A 12296-nucleotide genomic window follows, 5' to 3' on the forward strand; every position below is an offset into this window, starting at 1 on the left:
TTAAGCAGATAAAAGGCTCGGTATTGTGGTTTTCTAACGCTTCTCTTAGTGCTTCTGTGATCCCCTCTGCTCTGCCTACTAAACCTCAGACACCACAGACAGCTGACTATATTTTCATCGATCCTGATCTAGAAGGCGCGGGGCGGTCATTAACGCTTTTGGGTTTGGGATGGGCATGTTAAAAATCGGCTTGTGGCTTACTGGGTTCCAGCGTCGCTTCTACAGAAAATGTAGCACGGCACGAGAATACTTTTTTCCTCGCTAAGTTTTGCCGCCTGTCCGGTGCGGATGGGGCTGCTGCGGGCACGGGGGGGCAGCGCCGGCGAACCCTCGGGGGATGCACCTCTCCGGCACAGCCCCGGAGCCTGGGTGGGACAGCCCCGGAGCCCGGGAGAGACCCGGAGCCCGCACAACCCCGGAGCCCGCACATCCCCGGAGCCTGGGAGAGACCCGGAGCCCGGGAGAGACCCGGAGCCCGCACAACCCCGGAGCCCGCACATCCCCGGAGCCCGGGAGAGACCCGGAGCCGGGGAGACCCGGAGCCTGCACACCCCCGGAGCCCGCACAACCCCGGAGCCCGCACATCCCCGACCCCGCGGGGAGGTGCCTGGGCCGGGCGGGGAGGGCTGTCGGCTCCCTCTGCGGCCGCTGCCCGGGCCGGCCCCGCCGCTCGCCCCGCCAGTCCCGGCCCCGCGTCCGGCTCAGGGAGCCCCGCGCCCGGGGCTCCCGGCTTAAGGGGCCGGGGGGGACCCGTCCGTCCGTGCCGCCCCGATCCCGCACCCCGTGCCCCGTGACCGCACTCACCCTCTGGCGCTCGCAGGGCTCGGCCGCGGGGCCGCCACGCACATCCCCGAGCGGCGCCGGGCGGAGGCGGCGGGTCTGCGCCCGCGGGTCCCGGGGGAAGGCGGCGCGGCTCTCGGCTCTCCGCTTCGGTTCAGGCTCAGGCTTAGGCTTAGGCTCAGGCTCAGGCTCAGGCTCAGGGTGGCGGGGCTGTGGCAGGGCCCCGGCGGGGTTCAGCGCCCGCGGGCAGCGGCGGGGCCGCGGGGCACCCGCATGGCTGGGACAGCCGCGCCCGGGGCGCTCCCCGCAAAGCGGCCCCTGCCCGCCCGCCACCGGCACAGCAGCTCCCCGGCCCACCCGAGCGCTTCCTCCTCTTGGCGAGCATAAAAAAGCGATGGGGCAGGACACAAACAAACAAACCCCTCCGCCCCGGCCAGCCGCGCTCAGCACCTCGGCGAGCCTACCCGGCGCCGGGACAGCGGCCAGGGCAGGGCCGGCACAGGGACCGGCACAGCAGTTCGCACCGCAGCCCGCACAGGGGCCCGCACCTGCCCGGCCGCTCCACGGGCGGCCCGGGAGGAGGAGGAGGGACGGGATGCGCCGGCAGGGCAGCGGCTGCATGTCTGTCTGCACGGCTCGCTGCCTGCCGTCCTGCACGCTCATCGCCTTTGTCAAATTCATGCAGTCTCATACTGCTCTGCAGGATCTTATGTCCTCGTTCACCCAGTGATTGCTCCTCGGGAGGGAAACAGCTCTGAGTTCTTGCACGAAGAAGCAGCTCTGAGCTCTGTCTTAAGATTTCTCAACCAACCGAGTACCAAAAGATACTTGTTTCGTTCCTACAAAGTTTCATTTTTGCTGTTGGACTGGCGAGCATCACAAGCAGCAGCGTGAGTTACCATCGTTCCTCTCACTGACACCCGTCACGGTGTTCACTCCTGCTGCCTTCCTGAAAGAACCTTTATCACCTCTGGCACAGATATGGCAGCTGGAATTCCTGAAATATTTTGTTTCCAGCTACACACACTAAATGCGGCTTGAGAGGGGCAATTTCCTCCTCTCCAAGAAAGGTGGAAACTGAATCCCAACTTCCTTATGGAACTGCCCAGCGAGTGATGCCCAGGGCAGATGGAATGGAGAGGGGAGGCTGATAACTGAGCACTGGCTGTAAAAATGACACACTTTTTCAAAATGAACCTCTGAAGAGGGAGGTTTCACTCACCAAAATGGCAACAGGAGTATCAAAAATGGGCAAGATTAACATTTCAGAAAGTTTATAGAGAATAAAATTACTTCATTTTCTTACAGAGAGAAGTGGGGGAGATGCAGATTATATCTTTTCCAGGATCAATGCTCAAATTAATACAAATATCTCACGTTAAATCTTTTCTGTATTGGGTCTTGCAGAGTTCCAGTCTGGTTCCTGGAACAAGCCATGGGCTCCTGCAAGTCACTCCTGACATTACCTGATGCCTTAATCCATAGCAAATTTCACCAAGCAATGTAAGAATAGAGCAGTCATTAAAAGTACATGTGATTTTTTAACCAAGTGCCTGTTGCTCAGCCTTAACTGCAGCCCAGCTGAGGAAGCAGAGGTGATGTGTGAACAGACCAAGCTAAAATGGCAAAAAAGGGGTTTGTTTCAAAAATTCTGGGTGAACAAAAAAAGAACTGCATAATTTACCACAAAAAGGGAAAAAAGAAGAAACTTGTGGAAATCTGTAAATAGCCTGAAGAGACCTGACGTACCTGAGAGGCAGAGAAAGTTTCCACTCTTGTAGAACCTTGTGCTTGGAAATGGAGACCAGACTGGTGTATACCCAGGCCAGAGAGGTGTGATCTGTGAGCCAAGTGCTGAGATTCCTGTTTGGGCCTTTCTTGGGGAAAACTCCCACCAAGTCAATAGTGTGATATCTTTCTTAAGAATAACGTTATCAGTGCTCCCATGGGCAACCAGAGATGCAAGGCTTGTAGTAGGAGACAATAGTGAGGTGGGGTCAGTCTCTTCTCCCAGATAACAAGTGACAGGACAAGAGGAAACAGCTCAGGTTCTGCCAAAGGAGGTTTAGGTTGGCTATTAGAGAAAATTTTGTCAAGGAATGATTGTGAAGCCCTGGCACAGCTGTCCAGGGCAGAGGTGGATTCCCCATCCCTGGAGGGATTTAAAAGTGGATGTGGCACTTGAGGACATGGATTAGTGGTGGCCTTGACAGCGCTGGGGAAACAGTTGGACTCGGTGACCTTAGAGGGCTTTTCCAACCCTACAGTTTTAGGGATGTGAGACCCAGCTCTTGATTCTGGTCCTGGAAGTGGCCTGCAGGTTCCTGAGGGGCACACACCCCCAGTGCCACAATAAACAAAGCAGCACTCAGGGCCTGTGTTGGTTCCAGTCACACACTGCTGTATTTGCTTCCTTCTCACTTCCTCCCTTGCCAGGACTGTGATTTCACCAAGATAAGAAACGAAAAAGCAAACCAGAAAGTTTGCCCCAGAACTGAAAGAAACAATGAAACCCTCACATTTAGGGGTAAGAATAAATAGTTTGTCCTTAAAGCTTCCTTAGGTGCCCTATGCTCAAGTGATCCCACTGTGCAGGGGAAGGAGCAGGCAGGTGTGTCTCCAGGTTCACCCTGGAGGGACAGGCTTGGTGGGACCTGGCTCTGCTGCTCACAAGGCACTTCCCAGGACTTCTGGTGGACAACCACCAGGCTGAAGCAAATACATGGTAAATTTACACAACCTAATAACACTCAACATAAAATTTAGAGAATCAGATAATGAAAAAAAGAGTTAATGGAAGAGCACTCAGTCATTAAAGCAGTACCACTCTGTCATTCAAGCAGGGTCCTTGAAAAACAAAGGTGTCTGCTCAGCGCTCAGAGGAGGCAGCAGTGCTGTCCCAGAGCAGTGCAGCCCTTGCAAATCTGTCTAGAGAAGGAAGCTTCTCCAAAACCCCCAAATGGCTGCCAAAAATGTCTACTGGAAACCCAAAATGAACCACCCACAGGTGGTTCAGAACAACATAAAAAAATGGATGCACTGATCAGCTGTCAGAAAAACAAACTGTGTCACCACAGCTCAACTGGAATTCCTCACTGAGTGGTGGAAAGCCAATGACCCATTCAATATTGTCTTCTCCAGCTGGTCCAAAGTGACCACCGCAAGACATTAATCCAGGAATGACCTCAGGATGACATTTGACAATGAAACAACATTGATACTCCCACTTTCCTTTGGAAAAGCTCACTCCAAAGCAACAGAGCCAAGGCTCAAGGAACAAACAGCAGCCAGTGTGTGAGTCTCAGTGCCCACCTCAGTCCTGCTCCTCTCTGCCCCGTGGCATCCTGTGGAACAGAGACAATGGAGAACCTCCTGGCTTCCCTCCCTGGCGCTGTGTGTGTTCACTGCAGCTGGGCTGGGAGAATTTAGGTGCTAAACTCTCAGCACACTGAGTGTTTCCTCATTTGGTTGTGGTTTTGTTTCTCATCAAGTTTGTATTGAATCCAACCCTGAGTAATTTCTCATTCAGCAAAGTAAACAGTCTGGGGCTCAAAATACTTTTTTCAGTGCTTGAATTATTCAGGTCTAATTGTATTGTATTACAAAGCTTTGTCTTTTTTAGGTGACGGGCTCTGCAGTGCAACTGATTTGCAGGTGTTTGCAAGCCTGATAAAACACTTGGCTGAAAAGCTGCTTTTTTGGGGGGGCTGTTTTTGAGCTTAGCCAAGAGCCACACACAAGGCTGCAGCAAACACCGGCCAACAGGCTCCTTGGGGTCCTGAACTCCTCTGCACTGTACTGGGAATCGTTGTGGTGTTACTGGGAAAACAGAGGGTGGGTTTTGTGGAAGGAAGGGGTGAAAACTGAGGAGCTGTGAAATGCATGTGCCATATGCAGATGGCATGAAAGCTGATAGCGATGTAAACACAGAAGCAGGAGGGAGGAGAGAATTCAGATGCATTAACCACAGGGTTTCCTGTGCAGTACAAACACAAGTGTGAAAGCTCAGTCACACTCCTCTGGTTAACTTTAAAACCACAGTGAGCAGAAACACAGAGAGGCCTTTGCTCCAGCAACAACTGGAGCAGAAACTACCAGAGACATGCACAGTCCAAGGAGTCAACACCCCGCTGTGTTTCCAAGCAGCTGTCTGCACTGGGGCCCTGCAGCTCCAGGGATGCACAGCTTTGGGGATGCACAGCTCTGAGGATGTACAGCCCCAGGGATGCACAGCCCCAGGAATGCACAGCTCTGGGAATGCACAGCCCCAGGGATCCACAGCTTTGGGGATCCACTGCCCCAGGGATCCACAGCTCTGGGGATGCACAGCTCTGAGGATGTACAGCTCCAGGCATACACAGCTCTGGGGATCCACAGCTCTGAGGATGTACAGCCCCAGGGATGCACAGCTCTGGGGATCCACAGCTCTGGGGATGCACAGCCCCAGGGATGCACAGCTCTGGGGATCCACAGCTCCAGGGATCCACAGCCCTGGGGATGTACAGCTTTGGGGATCCACAGTTCCAGGGATCCACAACCCCAGGGATCCACAGCTCTGAGGATGTACAGCCCCAGGGATGCACAGCTCTGGGGATCCACAGCTCTGGGAATGCACAGCCCCAGGGATGCACAGCTCTGGGAATGCACAGCTCTGGGAATGCACAGCCCCAGGGATGCACAGCTCTGGGAATGCACAGCTCTGGGAATGCACAGTCCCAGGGATGCACAGCTCTGGGAATGCACAGCTCTGAGGATCCACAGCCCCAGGGATCCACAGCCCCAGGAGTGCACAGCTCTGGGAATGCACAGTCCCAGGGATGCACAGCTCTGGGAATGCACAGCTCTGAGGATCCACAGCCCCAGGGATCCACAGCTCTGAGGATGCACAGCCCCAGGGATGCACAGCTTTGGGGATCCACAGCTCTGGGGATCCACAGCCCCAGGGATGCACAGCTTTGGGGATCCACAGCTCTGGGGATGCACAGCCCCAGGGATGCACAGCTTTGGGGATCCACTGCCCCAGGGATCCACAGCTCTGGGGATGTACAGCTCTGAGGATGTACAGCTCCAGGGATACACAGCTCTGGGGATCCACAGCTCTGAGGATGCACAGCCCCAGGGATGCACAGCTTTGGGGATCCACTGCCCCAGGGATCCACAGCTCTGGGGATCCACAGCTCTGGGAATATTCTGAGAGCAGCAGAGTGGCCCAGAGTGCTGCAGCCAACACCAGTGGGATGTACTGCTAATACTGGGATTCTGAAAAAAGCAGAGGAGATGGCAGAGTGGCAGCTGGGGGAAGGGGGTAGGTCATCCCTGAGAGGATGGGGAGACCATTACAGAGTTAAAAATGTGCCAAATCTGCCCCTGGCAGTGTCAGCCCTAAGGATAACAGCATTGCAGCCTTACCCCCTGCCTTGCCTTCTCTTCCTAAGGTCATGTGAGGAACAGCACCCATTTTCTCAACAATGGAATAATCTTTCTTTTCATTGTCAGTTATCAGACTATTGAGTCTCTGTTGTTTGCTGTAAATGATTGGAGAAGTTCAGTGGAGTGTCTTTACCTCACGTGCAGAAATTGAAGCATCCTGTCCACATTGTTCCAAACATCCCATTGTTTGTAACTGCACAGAACCCCTGGGGCACAGCAGTGTGTGAGGGCAGGGTGCAGATACACACACAGCGTGTCTGGGTGTGTTGGGCACATCACAGTCCTGGGGGGTGAGGAGGCTGCTCCCAGCAGAGAAACTCTCTCAGGAACAGATCCTGAAGTGTGTGTTTCCTCAGCAGGCTGGCAGAGTGTCCAGGGGGGCACAGCCAGTGGCCAGGCTGGGCTGGGCCAGGGGTGGGACTGTTTGCAGTGTCATTTCTGTTAAAACAAGGAGCCCCTGGTGGACTCCAAGCCTGACCCATATGCTCAGCACTGCAGGCTGTGTTTGCTGGGAGTGCTGAGCACAGTTACAGTCAGGGAGATTATAAAGGCTGGAAGGTGTTCAAAAGAGAGGAAAGGAACATCTCAATTTAGAATGACAGATTAAAAATATGCTTAAGTAATGTCTAGGTGACTGGCAAGCAACCAGCCCAACCCAACAAAGCAGGGGGTGGTGCCACCTTGCCTGGCATAGTGGAGAATAAACCACATTTTTTGGTTCTTTCTTACTGCTGGAACCCCAAGTGGGAGTTTCTTTTCACCATCCAAATGACATAAGCAAAGAGTCGGCAAGAAAAATAAGTTGTGTTTCAGTGTCACTGATTAGCTGGCTCCATGGCCCTGCACAATGAGATCATTTGAACCAAGTCCATGACTTAAATGTCTCTTTTTGGTCTTTTTTTAATCTTGAATGTCAAAGCACAAGGCTTTTATAACATGAGTGCTGTATGGAAAACAGGGAGATAAAAGTGCTGCCCCTGCACTGACAGAGCACAGGGACAGCTGTCCTGTTCCAACCCTCCCTTCTTGGGTCTCACTGAGTAATAGCTGTGAGACAGAAATCCAGCAGGTTTTCTGAATGTTTCACATCAGCTTTTCTGTGTTAAAACACGAAAGGGCTTCTGTGTGAACGTGGGGAATCAAATCTCTGTTGGTTGTGTTGGTGAGGAACTGTCCTGCCTTCAGGTGTGCCTGTGGCAAAGCAGTGAGAGAAGGGCCAGGACATCCCTGTGCCCTGGGAAAGGGGCCCTGGGGGGTGCCTGTCTGGGGAGGCTGCAGATGTTGAGCACACTCAGAGTTAGTGCAGCAAACCCTCTGTGTGTTCAGCTGAAAGGAGCAGCACCCCTGAGCCAGGGGGAGCTGCACAGGGATCCCCCGGGGCCTGGCTGGGCAGGGATTGCTGCTCCCATTCCCTTGGCTCTGGAGAGGTGCCATGGCATTGGCATTGGCATCCCAACACCCTCCTGCCCTGGCACCTCAGGGGCTCCTCACACAGCACCAGCAGCATCTGCCCCTTTATCTGAGTGCCTTCCCCTCCCTGCTCAGCCTCTCCCTTTGCCATTCACTGTCTCACGGTTTTGGTTTGCCTTGTCTCTGGTCCCGTCTTTCCTTTTCCTGTTGGCTCTGCCCTTTTCTGCTCATCTCTGTTTCACTGAGGCTGTTTGTGTGAGGAGGATCAAATAACTGCAGGGTTAAAGCAGCCCCTTGAACCCAGAGTGTTTAACAGGTTTGTAATTAGGCCGTGTATCCCTGTGAGAATGGGCAGGCTGGGACTTTGCCAGGATTTACAGGGGGATTTAGTAGCCTACCAAGAGTTTCCAGACCTATTAAATGTCTTAAGAAGTTTTAAAGACACCACCAGTTTTGGCAGGGGACTAGGAATTAGAATGTCTCCAAATACACATAAAAGTGAGAGATGAGAAGTAGTAAAATACTTTGTAGAGAACAAGGAGAAGTTTCCAATAGATTTTCAGAGTTATCTGGGTAACACACGCCTGGCTTAGAGCATATGATGTGTTCTCACTGAGAGTTATATGTACATACATGACTATGAGAATCCACATTAACCAGCTCCCCTGCATGCAGGGGACAGGAGGTCTGGGACTACTCTGCTTTTTGAGCCTTGAATATCTAATCGTGCTTTAAAAATGAGGAAGTCTTTGCTTTCCTCCATTCACCAGGTTCTGTGGCACCCCATTTTCTGTTTGTTTTGGGGAGAGCAGCCTCTTAAGTGCCAGGTGATTTTATTGTGAAGTCCTGGTTTATTCTTACTCAAAACTGAGACAACTGCAAACCTCTGTTGCTGTTTGCCTTCCTGAGAGGAAGGGAAAATTGCATATAACCTAAAAATACTTCCCTCTCCCTACTCCATGTCTCAATGCTTTGGAATAAGCTTTGCTGTTGGACAGGGTGGGGGGCGAGAAAAGACAGAAAACAACTGGGCAGTAGCACAGTAGCACAGAACTGCTGTTTGCTTCCAGGTTAGAGAAACCCAGCCCATAATCAGCTCTCTTTTCTCTGCTTGGTGACTGCCCTGGCAAAGGACCACACAGCACTAAAAATCAGTCACCTTTATCTGTGCAGCAAAGTGAGTGCAGAGCTGAGTTTAAAGCTGGCCCCTTCTGATCCAGTTTCAGACCAGCAGTGGGTTTGACTTGTGAGATGTGGCTCTAAGCTCAAGCTCAGGTTTTCCTTGTGGCTGTGACGTGTGTCAGCATCTCTCAGGCTGGTTTGGATCCGTATCTGTGTCTCCTGACTGCAGCAACCCAACTGCACTTGTTCCTGTCAAATGGATTCCTTCCTGTTAAACGTTTGGAAGTTACTCTGAGTTTAACTCTTGTTTAAATACAAGGAGAGAAATTGGCTGTTTCAGTGACCACTGCAATGTAACTTCCCTGATGGCACCCTCAGGACTGAAAATGCTTCTGAAAATGCCGACTGGGAGAGCAGTGGGAGGACAGAAAAGTACCAGAGTCTTCCTTGGGTTTCATCTGTACCATGAACTTTTGCTGTTGTTGTTACACAGCCCAGGGTGGCACTGCCACTGCAGGGGCAGTAATGCCAGGCAGTCCTTGGCCTTGCTCTGTGTTTGTCCCACTGATCCCCAGCCCAGAGCCAGCAGAGTTTGCCTTTCTGTGGCGGAGCAGTGTGAGAGTTCAGTGTGTCACACTGTGAGTTCTTAAAGTATAACAAACCTGCCAATCTCAGGGGTTTCTGAAGACAAATTTGCAGCTTGAACATCAGACACAAACTCTCCTTTCCTCTTTCCTCATGGAATCAGCTCTGGAAAGGCCAAGAGCTGCTGCAGAGATAACAAGGGCTGAGGAATTTGCAGCAGGTGGTACCAACTGTGCCAGTGCAGCTCCCAGCAGGGTGGGCTGAGGCAGCTGGGGGGCACTGTGGGGCATCTGTGGGGCATCTGTGGGGCACTGTGGGGCACTGTGGGCACCGTGGGGCAGCTGGGGGGCACTGTGGGCACTGTGGGGCACTGAGGGGCACTGTGGGCACTGTGGGGCACTGTGGGCACTGTGGGGCATCTGTGGGGCACTGTGGAGCACTGTGGGCACCGTGGGGCAGCTGTGGGGCACTGTGGGGCACTGTGAGCACTGTGGGGCATCTGTGGGCACTGTGGGCACTGTGGGCACTGTGGGGCACTGTGGGCACTGTGGGGCACTGTGGGGCATCTGTGGGGCACTGTGGGCACTGTGGGGCACTGTGGGGCATCTGTGGGGCACTGTGGGGCACTGTGGGCACCGTGGGGCAGCTGTGGGGCACTGTGGGGCACTGTGAGCACTGTGGGGCATCTGTGGGCACTGTGGGGCATCTGTGGGGCACTGTGGGGCACTGTGGGCACCGTGGGGCAGCTGGGGGGCACTGTGGGGCACTGTGGGCACTGTGGGGCACTGTGGGGCATCTGTGGGGCACTGTGGGGCACTGTGGGCACCGTGGGGCAGCTGTGGGGCACTGTGGGGCACTGTGGGGCACTGTGGGCACCGTGGGGCAGCTGTGGGGCACTGTGGGGCACTGTGAGCACTGTGGGGCATCTGTGGGCACTGTGGGGCAGCTGTGGGGCACTGTGGGGCACTGTGGGGCACCCCCTGCTCGGGGGGCACTGTGGGACACTGTGGGGCACCCCCTGCTCGGGGGGCACTGTGGGGCACTGTGGGGCACTCCCTGCTCAGGGGGCACTGTGGGGCACTGTGGGCACTGTGGGGCAGTGTGGGGCAGTTGTGGGGCACTGTGGGCACTGTGGGGCACTCCCTGCTCAGGGGGCACTGTGGGGCAGTTGTGGGGCACTGTGGGCACTGTGGGGCACCCCCTGCCCGGGGGGCACTCAGGCCAAGGCCAAGCAGACTCTGCCTGAGGCACCAAGGCCATTCCCCCAGTGGGTTGTTGTTCTCTCTCACTCGGTGGGATACCCAGGGAATGCCCTGGTGAGGCTCAGAGAGAGGCCCACGGGGGTCTCTGCTCCTTCCCCGCTGGGGACATGGGGGGCTCTGGATCTGCCTTTGGCCAGCAGAGCTCCCGGGGAAGAGGAATCCTGGATTTGTGCAGGGGATAACGGCACGTCCCTGCTCTGGGGGTGTGGCTGTTGCTGCTCTCTGTGTGTGCAGGTCTAGAAAACACTCTGTGAAATCTGTGTGAAAACTGTGACATCCATTCTTCATTTCTGAGGAGTGGAAATTGTAGTATTTGTTTTATGAAGATTCCTATGAAATACAGTAATGTCTTGATGTAATTTCCACATGTTTTCAGAGGCCTTTAAGTTTTTCTTGTCTTAGACTACTGTTACTCTTGAGTTTGACCTTCACTCCAGCAAGAGTTCCTCTGGAAAACATTCAGAAATGCTCAGAACTAACAGAATTACTTGCCTTATTTTCATATTTGTAAGAATTGTCTCTGTCCCAGCTGTTTCTCATTTAGGTGAGGGAATGGGGCAAAGCAATGGCTGTAGAACACCCCAAGCCTCACTGAGTGCTCTGAGCCTGTTCCACTTTGGGTCTCTTTATCTCTGCCTGTGGTTTTACAGCCTCTGGAATCTTTTCACAGTTACAACAACAGTTCTCTCCAGCTCCAGAGCCAGGATGAGCTTCCAGCTCCTCTGTGTCACCTGAGCTCTGCCTCTCTGCACTGTGACACTTCAGCTGCTTCCACTTGCACTTTATCATTTCTTCATATGGAGGTTTCTTTTACCTTGTATTTTATTCAAGCTTTTCTCGACCCTTTTGGGTAAATGCTGTGTTTGTTTGTCCATCATTTACAGCTGGTTCTTCAGCCTGGGGCACGTGTCCTTCCTCACTGACTGGCTGCTCTCCTGTTTAGGGGTTTGTTTCACTGAGACAAAACTTCTTTGCCCTCAGCATTTGCTATTGCCCTGATTCTTAGTTTTTGTTTACAGATAGGAGTTTGATTTTATGATGTAAATAATATTCTGCTCTGATAAAGATGGCTGAGCCAAAACAGGATTCTCAAGAGTGGTTATAAATATTTATTCCCAGCTTTCCCAGGTTTTGTCTGTGCTCTGAAACACCCAGCTGTGTCTTGGGTAGCCTATTGTTAGATAAGGGATGATCCTTCTTTATATGGGCTGGTAGGGTTAAAGAAAAGGCATTTTACATTTTATCTTACAGGTGGCTCTTCCTATACTGTGTCTGATGCAGATCCTGCAGCTTTCTTAAGAAGCTGCTGGGGTGACAAATGAAAATATACTGTATCTTTTATAAGGTAATGAGGCAGAAGGAGATTAAGACTTGAGGTGAGACAAGCCTGCAATGTGTGCTGGTTGGGTTTGCTCAGTGCCTTTGCTGTGCCCCCTGGCTGGGGTCCAGCCCAGCCCTGAACACCCCCAGGCAGGGCAGGAGGGCTGTGTTCCCTCTGGGCAGGGGATCTGGGGCTGGGGACACTCCTGGGCCACTGCTGAGGCATCGTCCTGATGGCAGCTCTGAGGAGGTCAGAGCAGGACATTGCTCAGCTCATTTGGCTAATCATGATTAAAACAAAATAGTTTTTCATTATCTTTCATATGATTTAACAGCAATTAGAGGGAATAATCCAGATTTTGGGGGATTTGAAAATGAACCATTCTG

The 12296-nt window shown here is 53.2% G+C and overlaps 1 protein-coding gene across 2 annotated transcripts in view; it reads right to left on the bottom strand.

The window, feature by feature from the left end:
- MME (membrane metalloendopeptidase) overlaps positions 1-1268 on the bottom strand; it is a 35194-nt gene extending 33926 nt beyond the window's left edge. The window contains exon 1 of one of the 2 annotated variants that reach the window (XM_071566673.1): positions 805-1268. The gene's annotated coding sequence lies outside the window, so the exon portion shown is untranslated. The remainder of the gene's footprint in view (positions 1-804) is intronic. The other variant, XM_071566672.1, reaches the window with a different exon arrangement.
- Between the last annotated feature and the right edge of the window lie 11028 nt (positions 1269-12296).

This window comes from Pithys albifrons, chromosome 11, assembly GCF_047495875.1.
Source record: "Pithys albifrons albifrons isolate INPA30051 chromosome 11, PitAlb_v1, whole genome shotgun sequence".
Lineage (NCBI taxonomy): Eukaryota > Metazoa > Chordata > Aves > Passeriformes > Thamnophilidae > Pithys > Pithys albifrons.